This window comes from Cheilinus undulatus, linkage group 7, assembly GCF_018320785.1.
Source record: "Cheilinus undulatus linkage group 7, ASM1832078v1, whole genome shotgun sequence".
NCBI classification, from domain to species: Eukaryota; Metazoa; Chordata; class Actinopteri; order Labriformes; family Labridae; genus Cheilinus; species Cheilinus undulatus.
In genome coordinates, this window is record NC_054871.1 from 25,322,595 (window position 1) to 25,339,747 (window position 17,153).

The window sequence follows — 17,153 nt, forward strand, 5'->3', positions numbered from 1 at the left end:
GCCATAGACTCACACTGCCACCACGTTTGACTGTTGGTTTGATGTTCTTTTTATGGAATGCTGTGTAAGTTTTACGACAGATGTAGCAAGAAAAACACGTTCCAAAAAGTTCAACTTTTGTCTCATCAGTCCACAGAATTTTTCCCAAAAGACTTGGGGAACATCAAGATGTTTTTTGTCACTGCAAGACATGCCTTTGTGTCCTTTTAGATCATCAATGGTTTTGGCCTTGGAACTCTCCCATGGACGCCATTTTTGCCCACTCTCTTTCTTCTAGTTGAATCATGTAAACTGACATTAACTGAATCAAGTGAGGACTGCAGTTCTGGGTTATTTTGCGACCTCCTGAATGAGTTGTGAATGTGCTCTTGGAGTCATTTTGGTAGGCCGGCCACTTCTGGTTTACTACTGTTCCAAGTTTTCTCCATTTGTGGATAATGGCTCTCAACATGGTTCACTGGATTCCCAAAGCTTTAAAAATGGCTCTGTAACCCTTTTCAGCCTCACAGATGTCAGTTACTTAGTTTCTCATCTGTTCTTGAAGTTATGTAGATTGTGGCACGATGTGTTGCTTTTTGAGACCTTTTAGCCTACTTCACTTTGTCAGACAGGTTTGATTAAAGTGATTTCTTGATTCAACCTGTCTGTCAGTGATCAGGCTTGGGTCTGGCTAGTGAAACTGAACTCAGCTTTCCAAAAAAGTATGGTTAGTCACAGTCAATTCATGATTCAACAAGTGGAGCAATTACTTTTTCACATAGGGCCAGGTAGGTTTGGATGGCTTTTATTCCTTAATGAATGAAATAATTTAAAAATTACATTTTGTTTTTACTTGAGTTACCTTTGCCTAATATTGAAATTTGTTTGATGATCTGAAACATTAAAGTGTGACAAATACCCAGAAGGAAGGAAAGAACAAAAGAACAAAAGAAAGAAAGAAAGAAATCAGGCAGGGGGCTAATACTTTTCACTGCACTGTTTATGAAACATGTTCTACGTTATCAGCTCTTTTTAGAGTGATCTACTGTCAGCTAAGCTTTGAAGCTATGCTTTATCTGCTACAAATTCAGCTAAGAATATTCTAAACAAAAATGAAAAAAAATATTTTTAAACTATACATGGGATTAAATTTTAAAATGACCTAGATTTGTCCTGCATTATGTATTCTGTGAAAACAGTTTTAATATTGGTAAAAATCAGAAACCACACTCACTACCTATGTTTCCATGATAGGACTGATTTGCAGATTTTAAGTCAACACAATTATTGGTAAGGCTATTTCAGAATTAGGCCAACTAGAGCACTTAAACTCATTGTCACTCTTGTATTGCATTTATAAGAATGTGTGTTCAAGTTAGGGATATAAAGGTACATATTCATACCACGCTGATACAGTACAGAACTTTTCAGTGAAGTGCAGATGTGTACCGATTTGAGCATGTGTAGAAAATATGTACTTCGAATCAGAGTTCCCATATAAACCAGATAGCAGCAGCACAACACACATAGCATGCTTAGACTGTCCTGGCAAACATAACCATTTTTACCTAAGTACAAACCAGACACAGCGGACCGAACCTGAGCTTATGTTTTAAAAAGTAGAAAATGCAGGTTAAACGATATGAGACGAGAAGTCTCCAGGCTGCAGCCATTCACTTATGGGCTTTATGAACCAAGTTCGACTGTGACATGGCTTCATTAAGTCATATCACAAACATAACTTAGGTCTTGTAAAGTGGAACATTAACTCAAGCATGCCAGTATTGTAATTCAAATTACACCAAAATGCAGTCATTTAAAGGGCTGCTACTCGTGTTCTTCATCTGTTCAAATCAGCTGTGTAAAGTGCTCCTAAATTTTGAAGTGAGTAATTGTTGTTAGTTAGTTAACATTTATGCATTGTTGAAATCGCTGTTGAAATTGACAGGGTAAAAGTTAGTCAGCTGACTAAAGGAGTTCACTTTCGGTTACATGCTTGTCTGCTTTTAGGGTTTTCTTCCTCATACTTATGCTTTTACTTTTCTTTTGTCCTTTATCATTTGACTTCTCTTCATGTTTTTACTTCTTACTGCTTCTCTTTCATCACTTCTTAAATCTTTGGTCGTCTTGGTCTCAGATTTTGTAGCAGGGTTCCAGTGGTACTCATGGGTTCTTATGTCATGTGATGTCTTAGTTCTTTTGGCTGTCTTAGGATGTCTTAAATGGTGTGAAGACTCATGATGTCTGGGTAATAACATCGTTTGGGTTTAATGTGCATGTTGGGTTTTTGTTTTGTTTTGGTTATTATACCTTTAGGGTTCTCTTAATGTTGTTTGGGTGTCCAATGTTCCGCTATCTTTTTCTTTTGTTTGCTGCTTTGTTTTTGAGCATGTCAAAGCAAAGTTTTAAAAGTGCTTTACAAATTAAGTTATTATTATACGAAGTGTTCAAGGTCAGCTCAGTAAAATGACTGTTAGGTAAAAGTTAATAATGAAAACAGGATTTGTTCAAATGTAACATCAAGAAAAGGAAAATTCAAAGGACATTGCAAATTTTCTTTGCAAAGAAATCTGAATAAATACAGTTGTTTGGAGGTTAAATGTGTTTGTTTTTCCAGCAAAATAATATAGATATAAAAGACTGAATAACAATCTTTTATCTTCTTAACAACTGCTTTTCTTTGTTAAAAGTCTATCAGTACCTTGTCTTTCCACCAAATAAAAGTTTAATATCATATCCTATTAGGGATGTGCATGATTGGCTGGCTAAACAGTAAAGTTTAGATCCCTTTGTAGATGGCACCAGACTTATGAGTCAGTTTAACTAATTATTAAAATTGTTTATCATTTTAGACCCACAATCCTGGTCATACTCGCTGTCTAAGCTGTAACGCAGTTGTCCTGCTACTAGTAGCAACTGCAGTTGCTGTTATAGACTACTGCCTTGCAGCCACAATACTCTGAATTTACTAGACTTTAAACTAGTCAGCTAAATGCAATTACATTTTGCAAGTGAATCAGAAGGAAAATAATGCCCAGGAACATCACTATATCCTATCCTATACTATCCTTCTACATCACATAGCATTAAAAGAAACCTAATTAGGCCTTAGAGCCTGAACTGTCAATGTAGCACTTCAAACACTGTGTAAAAGGGAAAGTCTCAAATTCACATTAAAGAAAATCAATTTTGTGTCGCATTTGTTTCCTAACCTGACACATCCATCTGGAGAACCTCCCATAGACAGCATTTGGGAAAGGGCAGAGGCTTTGAAAAGAAACTCGGAGGATGATTGGATGAACGTTCTGTCGTGGGCCAATCAGAGCAACAAAACATATGACGTTGTAGCTGCTACCGAAGTGCGTGTGCGCCTCCACTGAGGAATAAACTCTATGGAGAACCATGGTGACTATAGACATGTCAGTACACGACTTTTGTTGTTTTTGAAAAGAAAACAACCCAATGCTGTTCTTTGTTCGTCTTTTAATGAAGAAATTTCGTCAAATTCTGATAAAACTGACCCAGTAGCAGCATCCACGCTAATCTCTTCTGCCATAACTGCACCGGCCTCTTGTTGCTGCTTGCTTGCTTACGTCACGACTCCGCCACGCCCGAAAGTACTGCCCTTCGACGCTGATTGATCCTGTTTCTTTCTAACCCAAACTGTTCAGACGGGAGCTTTGCAAGATGGATTCGCCAGTGAGAAACACAGAAACGGACAAATCCATCGGCTTTGCAAGGTTGTTTGTTTCCCTTACAGTACCAAAGAATGTACCAAACTGACTTCAAAACTGAAAACTGTATAGTGAAATTTTGCTGTACATTACGCCCCTGGTTTAACTTACACCAAAAACATAAAAATGCAAAAGATCCCCATTCTATGTTTGCTCAGCGTCTTTGAAAGATATCCACAGAGCTTTTTCACGACTATTACCGTTAGCTCTGCTTGTACAGTCTAGCCGTGTTTAATTCATCACACATTTATCAGTCAAATGACCTTCCAAACAGTGCTGTCTTCAAATTTTAGATGTGATCTGAAATAATAGAATCTTTAAGCATGCACATAGATAAACTCATTTATGAAGTTTTCAATAAGAAAAGAACTGAATGAGAAAATCAATCTGCAACTACCTTGAAAAACAATCCAAATCTAATATATAAAACTACAAACAATCTGCCTTGCGTTTCCTCTGGTCTTCAAAAGTGCTCCAAAGCCATGAATATAGACTGTAAAACAAGACAGGTATATTTTACTATTGATTCCCTGCCTATTTATTAATCAATTTAGTCTTCTATTAAATTGATTAGATGAATTATTAAAATTTATGTTAATTGCAGCTCTCCCTTTAATCAGATTTGCTTTTAAATCTGTTGAACATTTTTTATGATGTAGTGTTAATTTAAATTAACAAGGAATAGGAAACATTTTCAACTTTAACTTTCAGACATATACAACAGAAAGAAACAGCCAAATGTATAGAGAGACTGTATAAAAATAATATCTTCATTAGGTTATCAGATATCTCTTTAGCTTCAATTTTTAATGAGGGCTTCTTTTTCTGTTGCTGGGTCATATACAGTTGAAAGTCAGCCACATCTGCCTCTACCATGATCTAATACTGGTGAGAGGAACAGCAGGTGGTGCAGGCAGTGCAGCTGCACCCAGAGCCACAGGGGCCTGACAACATGAAATGGCCAGGAAGTAAAGGAATTAACATTATGAAGAGCCAGGCCTGACAGACTTCATGCAACAAAGCCAGCTGCGATCACTGAATTTGTCATTATCATAAGATTATTGTCATAGGATTATTGAAAAAAGGCCCAATGTAGAGTTATCTTTTCAACTGCATTTATTTTTAATTTATGAATATACACTACACAGGAATGCAGATTGAAATCTTATATTCTTCCCATTATTAGGTGTAAAATGCCTGATCTTTTACTGGCTCATTTTTTAATCAAAGATTTTCCTGAGCAATCAGTGTCTTTACTGGGTGTGCCCAATAGAAGCAAGCAGGAAGTTTATGCAAGTCAGTTCTGTGTGTGAAAGTAAATATTAAATGTGAAAGGGCAGCTCCACCAGGTGTTAACTTGTTCAGGTATCTGCTGACTATTCAAAACATCCAGAGAATGGAAGAAATACCTGGTGGGATTCCAGAAATGTAAGAAGCAACATCACTTCCTTATTGCAAGCCAATGCATGGTTCATGCAATATGTTTAAGTAACAACAAATCAGTATAAACAAGAGCAAACATGGTTGTTTTGGTTGAATCCATAATGATAAAAAGTTTGACTTTTCCTGTAATTACAAATAACTCAAAGGTAAATAACACAGAGTAAGGGAATGGTAAATTCTGCGTATATGTCACACACAAATGAAAATACAAGAACTTACTTGGATGAAGCCTTTAGGATGAGTGTAATTTCACATATGGCATACTGACTCTTTTCAGGATTTCCTGCTGGAATCTTTTCCCAGGTCTAGCATGGGTTTCCGACCTTACAGTCAAACAAATCTGACCTAAAGATGCAGTACATCAGGGCTGGACAGTATGGTTGAAAACAGTATCATAATACTATTACACAATTTTTAAAATATCATTCCGATAAATTACATTTTTGTCCACGGCAGTGGGCTGTATTTCACTTTTATAGCTCTGAATCCACATAAAACATTTGCATTGATAGATATCGCATCCCAAAAAGTTGATAAATAAGGGTATAAATTAGGTATATAAGACCATGAGACCTATGTTATTTAATTATTCTAGATTACAATAATTATTTGTTATCCTATCTGGGCTGTAAAGCTGTAACTTCTGTTGTCGGCTCATCTGTTAAGTATTCAATTAATTATTTAGTATAGAAAGATACAGAAAATGGCAACATTTTGCAGTGGGACTGACTGCTTCAGGCTTCTTATTTTAACCAAAACAGGCCAATGCTCACAGATGTTCAATTTAGAGTGATATAAGACTAAAACAAGACAGTGTTTATTACATCTGAGTAGGCTGAAACATACGTGCTTATTGTGTTCTAGTTTAAGGATTGACCTCTTGACAGTATTTGAATGTTATCTTATAACTGATTAACTATCCCAACTGTATCTGGATTTAAATGTTGTTTTAAAGTTAACATACTATTCAGTGATGTCTGAATCATTAATTCATGATTCCATGTTTTGTGAAACCTCATTGATTATCAAATTACTCAGCTAGCACAAATGCAAGAGCCATTGTATGGACTGTGATAAGACACATAGCAGTCTCACTTTAATGACTGCATATTATAAAGCGTCTTATAGCATGATTCTTTCCATTACACAGCTACAAAATTATCTGACTATTCCTGAAGAATAATGCTTGTACCCTCCTTCCAAAGATACCTTAATTTATGTTTTAGGTTATGTGAATACACATGCGTTAAATTATGCGCCCAAACCCTCCTTATAATTCGGCTTGTAAAGTACAACCCAGTCCCAGGTGAGTCACACATTGACATTCATGATGAACTTTATAAACTTTTAATTCATGCTATCGTAAACTCACTATACTGCTTTTCAACAGAAGCCACCACAGAAAACACAGGAAACCTAAGTCCAATCATAGAGACATGATGATTAATCATCTACTGACTATGATTATGAACTGATTTAAGACAAGATACCTTCCTGTTATGAGCAACAAATTGCACGAGCCGCGCAACCCGTCACGCTACCAGTTGCCGCCGCTCGGAAGAAGGAAGGCTGGCATGTATATTTAATGGAAAAGAAAAAAAAGCTAGGCAGGGTGTCATGCAACCACAAATGAACAAAGTGGTGTATGAAATTGGACACGATACATATGTGTCTACTGGTAAAGGTTTTCTACTTACGACAGCCTTTGAAAGGCCGCGTTTAGAAAACAGTGAATTTCATCTTATGGAGGAAAAAACACAAATGAAGTAACAGTTGCCTGGGAACAGTTATGTCAAGAGCCACACTGCTGCTCAGGGGACCGATAAAATTCCAAACTTGAGGACATTTGGGCATCTCCCTCTCTAAGCAAAACAAAACAACATTGCCGCCAGTGAAGCAGGAAATAGCCTAAAAGCCATCAAAATATCAAGACAAGACTCCACGTCCTTACCTGAAACAGGCTTTAGGGCTCTGTCTGTCCTTCCAACCCAAGTTACACCGGTATGTTTTCACACGACAACCATGTTCCCAGCTGTGAAAGAAATCATAGAGGGGGCCCTGTTAATTTTGAGTCAATTTCACCGGTTTGAAGTGCCAGAAGCGAGCGCAACAAGACTCAGATTAGACTAAAAATTTTCACCAACCAAGCTAATCACCACACCCATGAAAGTGGGAACATGGCAACAGCCTACGCTGAGGGGTGCGCGTTCGTGAGTAGATTAAGTTTCTCCATTTTACAACCACTGTGCCGCTTACAAAACACACTTTCTAAATCAATATTAACATTTATAGATCCGTCATTCAAAACAATCGACTATAACAATTTATTCGGTTTAGAAAAATCTCCGAAATTGTTTGTGTAACCTGCAGCTGAAATGGTACCGTCCGTCAGCCCCCTCAACAAAAAGGAACCGAATGGGATACAGGAAACAAATATTAGACCTATAAAATTTGTAGTAGTAGTTGTGGTGGTAGTAACAACAGTAGGGATTTTATTGGACTTCAGCCCAGGTTTACAAAGCCACACTTTCGGCAGAAAAAAACACTCTGTCTCATAAACACATTCAAATACGTGGAAAGAAACCGTGAAACTCAAAGTCAGTAACAGCAAGAACAACTGTTTAAATTTACTGTGCTGAAGAAGGAATCCATTACCAACTTTGACTAAACTTTACAGATTGTAAGTATTGATTTATTGTTATGTTATTCCATTCCTGAGTGTTGGAGCTGAAAAAGAAGCACAAAACACTGAAATTCTAAACAATTTCTGCAAGGGGTGTAAAGAAACTAATTACATTTACTCATATTACTGTAATTGAGAAACTTTATGTGTACCCGTAGTTTTTGGGTGCTTTTGAATACCAGTATTTTTACTTTTACTCAAGTTTATTTTTGGGGAAGTGTTGTGCTTCACTACATTTTAAAAAGTATCAAGTACTGAGTCAATTCAATTTAATTCAAACCTTTATTCTCGAAAGGACATTGAGGTTCCCTCATTTCCAATGTTGTTGAGATTACAAGCACCTTAGAACAAGCAAGAAAAAACAACAGTCAATACAAACATAAACACTAAAAGCCAAAACAAGGATGTCCAAAATTTCTGTCAACAACATGAAACTGGCCAGTAGTTTGTTTTCTGAGTAAACACTAAGGTAAGCAGCACATATGAGGAATTGATTCCTTAAACAGCTGTTGCATTTTAAACTTGGCTAAGTCACACCTTCTAATAAACAACCCAGTTAGATACTGATTAAGATCATATCTCAACGTACACTATATTGCCAAAAGTATTCACTCATCCATCCAAATAATTGAAATCAGGTGTACCAATCACTTCCATGGCCACAGGTGTAGAAAATCAAGGACCTAGGCATGCAGACTGTTTCTACAAATATTTGTGAAAGAATGGGTGGCTCTAATGAGCTCAGTCAATTCCAGCGTGGTACTGTGATAGGATGCCACCTGTGCAACAAGTCCAGTCATGTGTGGAAGTGGAAGTGACGGGGAACGACAGCAACTCAGCCACAAAGTGGTAGGCCATGTAAAATGACGGAGCAGGGTCAGTAGATTTTGAGGCGCATAGTGTGCTGAGGTCACCAACTTTCTGCAGAACCAGTCGCTACAGACCTCCAAACTTCATGTGGCCTTCAGATTAACTCAAGAACAGTGCGTAGAGAGCTTCATGGAATGGCAAATGTGCAATGCAAAGCGTCAGATGCAGTGGTGTAAAGTACACCGCCACTGGACTTTAGAGCAGTAGAGAACTCTCTGGAGTTCTCTATCATGGCACCTTTCTGTCATACTGTAGAAACATGCAAGATGCAAAAATCCAAGATGGCAGAGTCCATGGAGAGGACCTTCCATATGTAGAAATCAAAGGCTTATTCTAAGTTAATAAAAATGTCATAATAAGGCCTATACTATATTTCATTTTTACCTAGTTTGTTTCGCTAAATATTACACACTGTACCTTTAAAGTATTGTTACATTTTTACAAGTGTGCAAGGGTTAAATTATAACTTTGTTTAAATAGTCAATGGAACAAATGTTTTAGGAAAGCTAAGGTTTTTATTTTGTTTTCTTAAGCCAAATTTCTTGATCTTGCAAAACCGACGGATTGGCCAGATTCCATGTCTGTTAGCAGGCAGATCCATCCTGCAAAGCTGCAATCTGAAACATTTGTGCCTGGTTGTAGAATTGCTAGAACAATAATCTGCATCTTTAAGTACATTTTAACCAAAGTAACTTTTACTTGAGTATGATAGCCAGTCATTTAATGATAGTTTAATTCATTTAACAACCAGAATGCCAAAATTGGCTTCTTTCCTGCTTCTACTCTGCACTAAATCAAGGAAGTCATTGCCAAAGTCCATTGAAACTTTTTAATATAAGTGTAGAACCTCAAAATAAAAATAGCTTCGTCTGATAAGAATTGTCATTATCAATTACTGTCTAAAAATTGTGAGAAAACCTTCTTAGGTTAACTGGATTCCAAACTAAAGATGACTGGGTTTTCAACCTTGTGAGGGGAAAAAGGAACACTTTGACATTGACATTGGTCCCTGTATGTGAAATTGGGACTGTTTTCTGTATTCTAGTATAGTTTGGAAAAATAATTACTCTATATCTTAAAAGATCTCATCATCAAACATTCTAAAAGCATGATTTGTTTCTTAGATTATATTGAAGTACAATATATACATCAGAGTACCTTTAATATAAAGCTTGAAGATAAATGACTACTTCAATAGCTGCCCAATCAAAACTTAAAGCAGTAAGGTTTGGATTTTGCCAGAAGACAGATGTGCCAAGACTCACCCCAGCACACCACAGTTGGCCTGCAGTGGGCTCATTGAAAAGGATCTCTCTCCATTAGGACAGGATGAATTTTTAATGGGGCCAATGAAAGGGAGCAGTGGGATAGGCTTTTCCATATCTCTGCACGAGCCACAATCAATGGAGAGAAGATGAAAGTTGCCCAGCCCTTGGTTTCCTTTCGGAGTGGCATGGGGTCAGATTAAGTCTAATTGAATTCACAAACACACTAACAGCTAGGTGTGTCAGACCAGTTCCCCCCAAACACATTTTGATGGGATTAGCATGAAACATAGATAGAAACATATGCTGGGGTTTGTTTATACCAAGTGCAGTCTGGAATTGGGTTTAGTACAAAAAAGTAAAATATACACAGCAGTTAGTGTGTCAACTCACACTTGACTCGGAACTTACTCTCAAAAAAGAAACAGTATATTCATGCCTCTATGACTAAAGTAACTGGCATTTTTAATGTATTCCCCTAGAGAAGGCTGATCCATTTGAAACCATAACCAAGAATCTGTCCAAAACCCTCAATAATCATTTTGTCATAATTGTTTTCTATATTGTGTATGTACAACAGACATTTTAACAGGTTTCTTGCATAAGTTTTTGATGACATAATATTGATTTTTCCCAACTTTCCTGTCCTGTCACAGAAAATTTAAAATTGCTTAACACATTTCATAAAAGCTGAAAGCATAGATAGAAGTCACATAGCTGGGATGCAATAACAAACTCTGATCATATTCTTGATTTAAGCAGACAATACTGGGCTCATTTTTAAGCAGTTCTCTGAAACAAAATTTGATATAATAGATCTATTTTTGGCCTTCATTTCTCTGAACTCTCCTGTTGCGCATGTGAATGACCACTTTTTACAATGTGACGATATAGTGATAAGATAACATGTAAAACAGACTGCACAATGCCTCTAACTGATACATGGATGCAATGAAAGACTATATGAAAATATGCAATATGAGCTACGTAGTTCATGTAAGCTATAAAAGCCTTAAATCCCTCCTGGCATGCAAATTTGTCCATACACATCACTGATTCTTATAGGACATTGATATCAGCTATTGTGGTAAAAACCACCATCATTTTACATCTATGCAAAATATAAGATAGAAAACAGCAGATTTCAGCCTACAATGCAAAAATGTTGTTGGTTTTGTGCCTTTTATTGGCACTCATGAATAGATTCTGTGAAACTCCTGTTATTTCCGGGGACAGGAGACTACAATTTAAATTTAAGAAGAAGTCAGCTCTTCTGTTCTTAGCCCAGTGAGCTAGCAAGACTGAGTACATTAAACAGATGAGAATCAGATTCAAGGTGTCCAGAAGCTCATCCTTGTCCAATCTGGTCCCTTGGCCTATTGCTTGGCAACTGAAAGGAGACGGAGGGAGCAAATTGACACTGTAAAAATAGCACATCAATAGCCCTGTATCTGAAAAAAAAAGAAAGACACACATGTTGGTGAGGCTATAAATAGCCCCCCAGATCCTGGAACACATTATATGTATGGTATTTCCACTTTATTGTTGCCTATGAACTAGACATTTTTGCATCAATGCAAATTCTACTCAAAGTAGCTGTCAGTTGCAGTTAGGTACCTGAATGAAATCATTTGAATGAGTGGGTGGTTACAGTGCATGAAGGAAATAACAGGAGTTTCACAGAATCCATTTGTAGGTGTCTATAAAAAGTACAAACTATCATGTTTGCATTTATAGGCTGAAATCTGCTGTTTTCTATCTTATATTTTGCACAGATATAAAATGAAGATCGCATACCACAATAACTGATATTAATGTCCTATAAGAATTATGGATGTGTATGGACAAGTTTGCATGTCAGGAGAGATTTTAGTTGTTTATAGCTTACATGAACTACGTAGCTCATATGTCATGTTTTCATGTTTTTTTTTATTACATTCATTTATCAATCAGAGGCATAGTGGTGCCTGTTTGATTTTACATGTTATCTTATCACTATATCGTCACACTGTAGAAAATGTTCATTCACATGCGCAACAGGAGAGTTCAGAGAAATAAAGGCCAAAAATAGATCTATTATGTCCAATTTCATTTCAGAGAACTGCTTAAAAATGAGCCCAATATGTGGGTAATCAAATCAAGAGGAGATAATGGGACGTCAATCTGGAGCAGCGTCCCGAAGCCTATTTTTATCTGCATGATCCTTTTTTTTTTTGCCACATGTGGCGACGTGCCCCAATGACCTCCATGTAATACTTCCACTGTATCAAAGGCAATTAAAAGGTGTAGCAACAGTAGAACCTTAAAAGGCTTTAACAGGGCTGTCTTATCCACCAGACATCTCCCGGGGAGGCTGGCCGTTGCCAGGGTAACCCTCACAAATGGCAACTGACGTCAAGAAGGTAGGAGAAATACCAGGGAGAGCCAGAGCTGCTATGCATAATGGATTATTGAAAAAGGGCCCTCTTGAAGAGCGCAAAGTGACTTAAAATATGCGTGCTTCGTTGGACTCTCCACCTCTTCTTCCTCTCTCTCTCTCTTCCTCTCAGTGTAATGAGGAAAATAGATGTTGACAGTTTCAGGGTTTTACTTGCTGACCTGCACAGCTTGGCCCAGTTCAAATGATACTCAATGCTGATGAACTTTCTGCAAATGGCACATTATGGTCTTACCATAGATTTAGAAGATAGAAATTTGATGCCATTTGTTACTGGAGTTTAGCTTCTGTGTTGAGATATTCTGCTCTCGATAAACCTTCCTCTAGTGCACTTCAGTCAGAATTCATATCTAGCTGAGTTTTACCCAATCTAAACCAAAATAGAGAGCTCTGACACATCATAGCTTTTACTCCTCAGCAAATCCTTTGTTGGTCATGTGTAACTACAAGCAGTTTACTCTGTCCCTGTGTCACGTTCTTGTCTAATCTCAGTGCTGTCTTTGGCCCATGAGAGACTGTCACAGTGTCAGCTTCATGAAGAGCCCTCCTCTTCGTTTCTGTGATAATGCCTCTTGTGCCGTGTTGGAGTCACGCTATCCACAATCAGGACACTGACAGCAGAAAAGCAAGTGCATGTAATATATGAGCTGACACAGTGTCCATGAAGGACCATGTTACAGTGCGTTTCCATCAAACAGACAGGTTAGGCTTAGTACGGTTTGGTTTAGTAAACCCTGATGTTGCTTGTGTTTGCACTGCCAACTGTACCCTCACTTGTTCTGCAGGTGTGCAAGCTTGCAGCGTGTCATATAGGGTGTCTTAAAGTATTAAAACATCTTAAATACAAGACTAAAAGGACTTGAATTTTGTTTTTAAATTTCTTATTGTAATCTTAAGAGGTTGCAGGCTTTAAAATTATTTGAAATCAGAATTACAGAGTATTTTAAAGGTCACATTTTTTACCCCTTTAAGAAAAAATTATATTGGTCTCAGAGGTCCCCAAAACATGCCTGTAAAGGTTGTTAAAAAGCCCTTTTGTTTCAGCCCAGAATGAGCTGTTTTGATGTCTGCGTCTTTAAAAGTTAACAAGCTGTCTGACTCTGCCCTTGACTCCGCCCCTCTCAGGAAATGGATGTGGGAGGATCAGGAGAGGAGGGTGGTTCCTTCTTCCAACTCCCCACATGACATCATGAGGGGAAAATCTCGGAACGGCTTGTTTCAGCACACATTTTCTGAAAGGTGGTGAAGGGGGGGCAGGTGTCTGATTCTTGGGGGGATTGTAGACAGGCCAGGGGCATATATTTTAGTTAGAAAGGCCTGAAAAAGTGTGTTTTGCACAATATGTGACCTTTAAGTGTCTTGAAATGGGCAATGTTCGCAAAACCTAAATGCATACTGTTCAACTTTTTAGCTTTAACTGCAATGCAAAACTTGTAAATAGGTACTTCAAGACTGTGGTACAACTGTTTTTATGCAGCTTTAGTGAAAAATAAGCTCCTTCCATTGTCAGCTACTTTATGGTATCAGGATTTTTTTTTTTCTCGTAAGGTCTAAAAATTATTCCAAAAAGCCTAATTTGCAGTAAGAAATACTACCAACAATTTATTTTCTTTGTTGACATACTTTTGTCTTACTTTCAGCACATAACCCATGGCTGTGTTGTTAATGTAACAGGTTAGAAATTGAAGATGTGCTAGTCTTATAAGTTATGAGGAGGGTCTTGAAAAAGGTCTTAAAAAGTATCAAATTTAATGTCAGATTTTCTATGTATAACCAAGTCGTAAGTCCACTTTTTAGAGTTGGATTGATGCATTTAGTATCACATGCTAAAAGAAAAAGAGGTAGGACAGTACAGAGCGGTGATTTTGGTATCCTTCCAAACTCTTGACAGTGGAAACCACACCAACCGCGGTGATGTAGTGATCACACGCACAGTAAAATAAAAACTGATTTATGCCATTTAAGTAGAATAAAACTGTATACTGTTGTAAAACTGACTAAAACATATATTTCACTATCAATACAACTTATTTTTTTCCTTATATTTCATCAGAAAACCTACAAAAAATCACAAATATTGAATGACTAAATTACTTTAAGCAGAAATAAGGCTCACAGTAAAAATAAAAACTACATGGATATAATAAAAATATTATAAGGTTATTAAATTGACCAAAAATCCCTCCTATTTCCATAATTATTCCTTGAAAGTTTCCATAATTAAGTCAAATTTACCACTGGACTGTGCTTTGATTTTTTACAAACCTGTGGCAACACCTAACTGTGCTACAGATTACTGTTATCCTTTATATAATGAGTTATTTGTAAAGAAAATATTTTTAGCATGCTTGCTAGTTGAACTGGCCATATGTTTTAATACAGACAGCATTTTACGCCCCTAAACTATTAGCATTACTATTCACCTTAATAATGCATAATATAGTTTCATTGATTTATCATGGTTAGTTATGTTGTTAGCAAGGTTTGTTTGGGATCAAAATGAGATGTGGGGGCATAGATGGCCTGGTGATTTAAGGTGTACCCCATGTGTGTGGGTGGCCCAAGGGTTGAATTCAGCCTGTGGCCCTTTCCTGCATGTCTCTCCCCAACTCTCTCATCCATGTTTCTGACTCTATCCACTGTCTTCCTCTATTTTTAAAAACCTAAAAAAACTGCATTTTGCAAGTTCTGAAGGAAACGGGAAGTTTGAGATGCTCTGGGACACTGCTAATTGGTAGGATGGCATGATGTCACTGGACTGATTTCTACTGAATGGCTGAGAAAAACTGTATCACAGGGAGTTTTTTTTTTGGGGGGGGGGGGTTGTCTTCAAAAGTACACATATGGTTCCCTGTCCCACAAAGGGTTAAAAGAGATAGCGCTGTATGCTTTCTGTAGGTTAAATGGTCTTCAGTTTGCACTAAAATGTTTTTAACATAACTGAAGATACCTGATAACAGGAGTTTATCATTAAAAATGAGTGTTTAACTTGTCTTAAAACACTGAAATTCATACCGATGTCTCTTTGTGACCTACAGAAGCAAACAAGACCATGAGAGAGAAGACAGATTATTTCAGTTTTGTAATTTTTAAATCTCATAATTGCAGATGCTGGGTAGGCGTCAGTCAAAGTGAGCTGAAGAAACTGACTTTTCAAAGCAAATATTTACACTGGTTGACATGTTTGTTAAAAGAAAGAAGGATGAGACTCTTGCCAGAAACATTACTTACACACCTCCAGGGCAAGATCAGCAGAGAGATGACATACTACACAAGGAGAACCAAAATCCACACAGAGGGCAGTCACATTAAATTTTATATACATGTTATATATTTATGAGAAGAATAATATCCAGAAGTGCCATATGGTTGAATTTCTACTTGTCTTGATAGCAACATAATATGCCACACATCTGTATTAACAGTTGTTCTGAATAAAGCAGCTCTTCCATGTGTAAAATGTGAGTGAAGAACTCAATGAACAGCAAAATGAGTGGGCCCAAAGCAGAGGAGGAAATGTGCAAAGAGAAGAAGTGAGAGTGTTTCAGTGCAGGGGAATCCCAGACACTTCTGTAAATCAGGGCTGCAACAAGCAACACAAAGCTTGAAGTAACACGTTCTGAGTTTCCTAAGAGCTGAATCACACAAGTCGCATATGAGAAAGAAGAGCCATTAAAGGAAGTGAGGAACAACCTTTATGTGCTAATGCAAATCCTTTTTCAAATGGATGCCATCAGTGCTGCATGACTATGATAAAGATTGTAAATTCATAACCATGAGCCCACTACTTGGTATTAAATATATGTCTAGGAGACACAGTAGAATCAAAGGATCAAGTCCATACCTCCTGGTTGCAGGAGAGTCAAACACAAACAGTACTGGCGTGTTTATCGATTGGTTTGAGAAACTTACCAAAAATTATCTTAACTCTGCAATGGTGGTTTAACAGCTAGTTTTACTCAACATTTGCCTTTGCATCAATGAAGACTTACTCACAGAGCAGATACAAGATTTCTTCGATGCATTCATGAAGGAATTATTTTCATTGAATTTTAAAATGGGAAACTATGCTTTGTTTCAGAAAACCAGTGGTACAGTGGATCACGAATGAATGAATCTAGAGAAAACACAAAACACTAACCCACTAAAAACTTAAAAAAAGTTATTCTACCTCTTTCCAGGGCAGATGAGTAGCAGAGGAAGTGGGCGTTTTCTGCATATGTCCTAAACAGCATGGATTTAGAGCAGCACAGAGCACTGTTGTCGTTTCAGTTCTTCTCAGCTGTGAGTGTGTGGATGCTGCTGGGAGGAGGAGCAGTGAATGAGGAGAGAGAGAGACAGAGCTGGAGTATGAAGCAGAGAGCAGCTGAGTGGGAGGGTGAGCATATGGAGATAGAGTAGTATTTCTATTAAAGGGACAGAAATGGTTACTTCAGAGCCATGATGAAGTCATGAAGTCTCTTATTTGTAGCAAACACTGAATTTATATTTCACTCACATTTATTTCTCTGTTGTGTTATTCTTACTGCTTTTTTGGTAATGTCACTTTTGAGGAATCAGGCACCAAATTCACTGTTTATATACATAAACGCCTATCTTGTCTTCAAGGATTGCCTCACATTGAGGCAATTAATCAAGAATGCCACTGTAGTTGTTTTTTTAAACATATGAACAGTAATGATCTTAATGTCTGAGTTTTCTCTTGGATTAGTGAAGCCAGAGTAAAGGGGAATTGGAGTCTT

At 37.3% G+C, this 17,153-nt stretch overlaps 1 protein-coding gene across 3 annotated transcripts in view; it reads right to left on the reverse strand.

Annotated features, from left to right (window-relative positions):
• Window positions 1-16,729, reverse strand: part of LOC121512287 (guanine nucleotide-binding protein subunit beta-4) — a 31,927-nt gene extending 15,198 nt beyond the window's left edge. Inside the window, exon 1 of one of the 3 annotated variants that reach the window (XM_041791467.1) lies at window positions 16,583-16,729. The gene's annotated coding sequence lies outside the window, so the exon portion shown is untranslated. Of the gene's footprint in view, window positions 1-5,375; window positions 5,523-7,107; window positions 7,304-16,582 lie in introns of those variants that run through there. The other 2 variants (XM_041791466.1, XM_041791468.1) reach the window with 2 other exon arrangements.
• Window positions 16,730-17,153: the final 424 nt, after the last annotated feature.